Genomic DNA, 6,071 nt, shown 5'->3' with positions numbered 1-6,071 from the left:
AATGATTACTGCTAAAAAAAAAAAAAAAAGAAGAGAAGAAGGATGGTCCTTCTTTCTTTCTTTCTTTCTTTTTTTTTTGGTCCTTCTTTCATTCACTGAGTACTTACTGAACTACCATGTGCCAGGTACTGTTCTGAGCACTTGAGCAACAGTGAATGAAACAAACAAAAATGCTCACCCTGTGGAGCTCACATTTTATCAGGGGAAGCAGCAATAAACAATCCATAAAATAAACAAAGAAGTTATTATATTGAAAAGTGGGGCTATGGGAAAAAGAAAAACAAACAAACAAACAAAAAAACAGAGGAGAAAGAATTCCCAAATCAGGGAAGGATAAATTAGGAGATTGAGATTAACATATACACACTACTATATATGAAATAGATAACCAACAAGGACGTACTGTTTAGCACAGGGAACTCTACTCAGCATTTTGTAATAACCTATAAGGGAAGAGAATCTGAAGAAGAATATATATATGTGTGTGTGTGTGTGTGTGTATGTATAACTAAATTTCTGTGCTATATTACCTGAAACCAACATGATATTTTAAATCAACTATACTTCCATACAAATATTAATTAAAAAATAAGTAAATGAATAAAGAGTTTCCTCATCAGAGGTTGAGGGCAAGTAGGTTGCAGTATTAAATAGGGTGGTCAGGGTTTGCCTCATTGCAAGGGAGAGATTTGAACACATACACGAAGGAGGGGAAAGAGTCAGTTAAGTAGTGGGGAGGGAGCCTTCCAGCCCAATCCCAGGCTGATTGGGGCTGAGAGAACAGGCAGCGCGAAGGTCGCGAGGAAGGAGTCTAGCGGGGGTCTTCCTATGCAAGGAACAGTGAGGAGGTCAGGTGGCTGGAGCTCAGGGCATGATGGGGAGAGTAGCTTTTACACTGAATGAAATGGGGGACCACTGTAGGGTTTTACACAGAGTGACAAGATCTGACATATTTTATAACTCTTGGATTTTGGGGGTGGTGCTGTGCTGAGTCTTCATTGGGGTGCACGGGCTTCTCTTGTGGTGCACAGGCTTAGTTGCTCCAAGGCATGCGAGATCTTAGTTTCCAGACCAGGAATCAAGCCCGCATCCCTTATATTGGTAGGTGGATTCTTAACCACTGGACCACCAGGGAAGTCTCATCTGAGCTATTTTAGAAGGAATATTCTGACTCCAGCGTTGAGAAGAACAAGGACAAGGATAGAATATGGAGACATTGTTCGAAGGATCTTGCATTAATCCAAGACAGAGACCATGGGGCTCCAGCCACGGTAGTAACTGGAAAGATGGTGGTGACCTGTGCAGGGGGTGGCAGTGAAGTGGTGGGGCTGTGGCTGGGGAGGGGCCTTACAGGGAGCCCTTGGTTGACAATATGGTTTTCGACTTACCTGGGTGATGTTTATGTGGGTGTTCATTTTATAATTATTTATTAAACTGCACGTATGTGTTTTATTAATGTTTCCGTTGTTGCTGTTCTTCAGTCGTTCAGTCATGTCCGACTCTGTGACCCCATGGTATCTATATTCTAATTCACAATAAAATAAGAAATAAAGAAGTAACCTAACGAGATCAGCTAGTAAATGGCTGGGACAGATTGGGATCCAATCCCAGTGACTTTTACTCTACCAATCCAACCCAAGGCATGGGGCCCAGCTCAACTTACCTATCTTCTGGTGTTGTAGCTTATGGCAAACCCTGTCACCTCTCCCAGGCCCTGTGTTTCATCTGGGAAACCAGGCAAATACTCTGCTTCCTCCCTTCTTCAGGTGCTGTGAAGATCACAAAGTGTTTTGTAAGCTGTCAAAAAGCACACATTACTGTTATTATTTTATTGGATTTTTAAAAGCATCTTTACTGATGTCATTGAAGTATGATGAAATTTACACATTTAAGGTACACAATTTGATGAGTTTTAACACACGTGTACACAATGAAAATGTTACCACAATCAAGATCATACACATAGGGAATTCCCTGGCCATCCAATGGTTATGACTCGGCCCTCTCACTGCCGAGGGCCTGAGTTCAATCCCTAATCAAGGAACTAAGATCCAAAGAGCTTGGTGGCATGGTCAAAAAAAAAAAAAGATGATACACACATCCTTCATCTCCCAAAGTTTCCTTCTACTCTTTTGTAATCAATCCCATCCTATCCTAACTCTGTGTTCCCAGGATACATCATTTTTCTTATGGGCAATAAAAATTATGTTTGCATTTTGTAAAATTCTATATAAATTGAATCATATAGCTTTTTTTGTATGAATTACTTTGTTCAGCATAGTTTCTTTGAGGTTTATCCATATTATGCATGTATCAATAGTTCTTTCCTTTTTACAGCTAAGTAGTATTCCATCCGGAGAAGGCAATGGCACCCCACTCCAGTACTCTTGCCTGGAAAATCCCATGGATGGAGGAGCCTGGTAGGCTGCAGTCCAATGGGGTCGTGAAGAGTCGGACACGACTGAGCAACTTCACTTTCACTTTCATGCATTGGAGAAGGAAATGGCAACCCACTCCAGTGTTCTTGCCTGAAGAATCCCAGGGATGGGGGAGCCTGGTGGGCTACCGTCTATGGGGTCGCACAGAGTTGGACACAACTGAAGCGACTTAGCAGCAGTAGCTGCCAAACCATTTCCCAAAGAAGTTAAACCATTTTACATTCTCACCAGCAGTGTATGAGAATTCTGGTTACTTATCGTCTTCATCAACACCTGGTAAATTCAGTCTTTTTTCACTTTAACCATTCTAGAAGTACGTATTGGTGTCTACTTGTGGGACTTATTTTGTATTCCCTAATGACTAAAGACACTGGAGCATATTTCATATGCTAATTGACCATCCATATATCTTCTTTGATGATATAGCTATTAAAATCTTTTGCTCACTTTTTATTTGCCTTGTTATATGGAGTTGTAAGAGCTCTTTATTTATTGTGCATACAAATTCTTTGTCAGACAGATGTTTTCCAAATATTTTGTCCCAGTCTGTGGCTCAGCTTTTAATTTTCTTAACTTCGTTGTTTTTTAAAAAATATAATTTTATTCATTTATTTTTGGCTACGCTGAGTCTCCATTGTTGTGTTGGCTTTTCTCTGATTTCAACAAATGGAGACTACTCTCCAGTTGTGGTGTGCAGGCTTCTCACTGCAGTGACCTCTCATAGTAGAATAAGGGCTCTAGGGCATGCAGGCTTCATTGGTGTGGCACGTGGGCTCAATAATTGCAGCTGCCAGGCTCTAGAGCTTAAACTCAGTAGTTATGGCTTCAAGGCTTAGTTGCTCCTTGGCACTTGGGATCTTCCCAGACCAGGGATCAAACCTATGTCTTCTGCATTGGCAGGTGGATTCTTTACCACTGAGCCACCAGGGAAGGCCCAATAGTGTTGTTTTGAAGAACAAAGAATTTTCACTTTGATGACATCACATTTGTTTTTTGTTTTTCACTCTATTACATTCACCTACTTTTCTGGTTTTATAATCCTACCTCTTACATTTAAATCTTTTGAGTTAATCTGTTTATATTGCATAAGATACGGATCAGCTTTTTGTTTATTTTATTTTGGCATAGTGAAAGTTGCTCAGTCATGTCCGACTCTTTGCAACCCTATGGACCATACAGCCGATGGAATTCTCAAGGCCAGAATACTGGAGTGGGTAGCCATTCCCTTCTCCAGGGGATCTTCCCAACCCAGGGATCGAACCCAGGTCTCCCACATTGCAGGCGGATTCTTTAACAGCTGAGCCACAAGGGAAGCCCTTTGGTCATCCAATTTTTCCAACACTATTTGTCCAAAAGATGATCCTTTCCCCAATGTGTTTCTTTAGCAACATTAATTAATCAAATATGTGTGAATCTATTTATGGACTCTATCCTGTTCCATTGATCTATTTAACTATCTTTACACTGATACCATTACTACAGCTTGAAAGTAAGTCTATCCTCATCTCTCTCACAGGCCCACAGAACTTTGAATAACAATATCACTTTGGGTAGTTATTACTGTTTATGTATCTCTCTCCCTGATTAGACAGAACTCTTCCAGGGAAGGAACTGTGTTATATTTTTTATATTGGTACTAAAGTTATTCTTTACAAAACTAAACTCATTTTGAGATAACTGCATCACACTGCTGGTGTAGTGGTATCAGGGAAGATTACCATTCTTACAACCCAGGTTCGAGTCCCTGGAGGTGCAGACTATGTTTGGGCTTCCCTGGTGGCTCAGATGGTAAAGAATCCACCTGCAATGTGGGAGATCTGGGTTAAATCCCTGGGTTGGGAAGGTCCCCTGGAGGATGGCATGGTAACCCCCCACTCAAGTATTCTTGTTGCCTGGAGAAGCCTCGTGGACAGGGGAGTCTGGTGGGCTACAGTCCATGGGATCACAAAGAGTTGGACATGAGTGAGCGACTAAGCACAGTACAGAGATAGCTACAGATTCATATGCAGCTTTAAGAAAGGATATAAAGATATCCCATGTACCCTTTATCCAGTTTCCTCCAATGGTAACATTTTGAAAAACTTTAGTGCAAATATCATAGCCAGAAAATAGGCACAGATCTTATGCATATTCCTCCAGTTTTACATGTACTCATTTGTGTGTAGTTAAAAATATCTTCTTAATATTTAAACCTTAATAATTATTTTTTTGAATGTCCACTAATGTACACAAGGTTAAGACCCTCACAATTTTGTTGGCTTGGAAGTTGACCATTCTAAAGCAATGTAGTAAGGGGACTTACCTAGTGGTCTAGTGGTTAAGATTCTGGGCTCCCAATGTGGGGGTAGGGGGTAGGGGGGTTAGAAGGGTTGAAGGGGGGGTGTCCCAGTTTCATCTAGATCCCACATGCCACAACTAAAATGATCCCCACATACCACACACAACAAAGATCAAAGATTTCCAGAGCTGCAACTAAGACCTCTGGCAGCCAAATAAATATTTTTTAAAAATAATGTAAAAATAAAGTGTTTCTTGGAACCTAGAAGAACCTGGCCCACCTTTTATTAGAGGGGAGCAGGGAGAGTAGGGGAATGGGGGAGGATGTCAGTAAAGACCCTAAAGACGTGAGAGCCCGCCACTAGCAGGTGCTCACTAAATGTGTTACACTGAAAGGTTGAAGTCAGAGTAATTTTCCATGTAGCCTAACGCATATCCTCACCCCGGGAAGGTTCATCTTCACTTTCACTTGGCAAAAGTGAAAATTTAAGGCCTGGTGCCCTGCGCTGTGACAGCCAAAGCACTCTGACTTCGGAGCCCAATGCTGTCCCCCTTTGATGGTGTTTGTGTTCAGTCGCTAAATCATATCCTTGCAGTCTGGCCTGAACCCAGGACTTTGGCGTTATTAGCACCTTGCTCTAACCAACTGAGCTAACCAGCCAGGTGCTTATATGTCCAGCAGCTTTTGTAGCTCAATGGGATTCCCTTGTGCTCAGACAATAAAAGAGTTTGCTTGCAATGCAGGAGAGGGGAGTTCGATCCCTGGGTCGGGAAGATCCCTTGGAGAAGGAAATGGTATCCCACTCCAGTATTCTTGGCCGTAAATCACGTGAACGGAGGAGCCCGAGGGGCTCCAATCCATGGAGTCGCAAAGAGTCGGACACGACTGAGCGACTTCACTTTCACGTCCGACTCGTTGCGACCCCATGGACTGGAGCCTGCCAGGCTCCCCTGTCCGTGGACTGGAGTGGGTTGCCATTTCCTTCTCCAGGGGATCTTCGCGACCCAGGGATCAAACTCAGGTCTCTGCATTGCAGGCAGATTTTTGACCGTCTGGAGTCACCAAGAGGCTCACTCTTGAGGGTGGTACACGTGCACAAATACTTGCCACGAATGCATTATCCCTATTTGGAATTATGCCCCCAATCTTTTCCTTGTCTTCCGAACTGTCAATTTTTTTTCCCCTGACTGTGGCTTCTGAATGCGAAGCAACTCCGGGAAGAACCGACGAAGCGTGCAACTGCCAACACTACAAGTCGCAAAGACGCCTCCTTGAAGCGAAGAGCCACGCGCTCGTCGTGGTCCAACCAGTGCGCGGCTTCCTAGGCACCAGCTACACAGGCGGCGGTTGCGCGC

Source organism: Muntiacus reevesi, chromosome 18 (assembly GCF_963930625.1).
Source record: "Muntiacus reevesi chromosome 18, mMunRee1.1, whole genome shotgun sequence".
In the NCBI taxonomy this organism is placed as follows: domain Eukaryota; kingdom Metazoa; phylum Chordata; class Mammalia; order Artiodactyla; family Cervidae; genus Muntiacus; species Muntiacus reevesi.
This window is presented reverse-complemented; position numbering follows the sequence as displayed.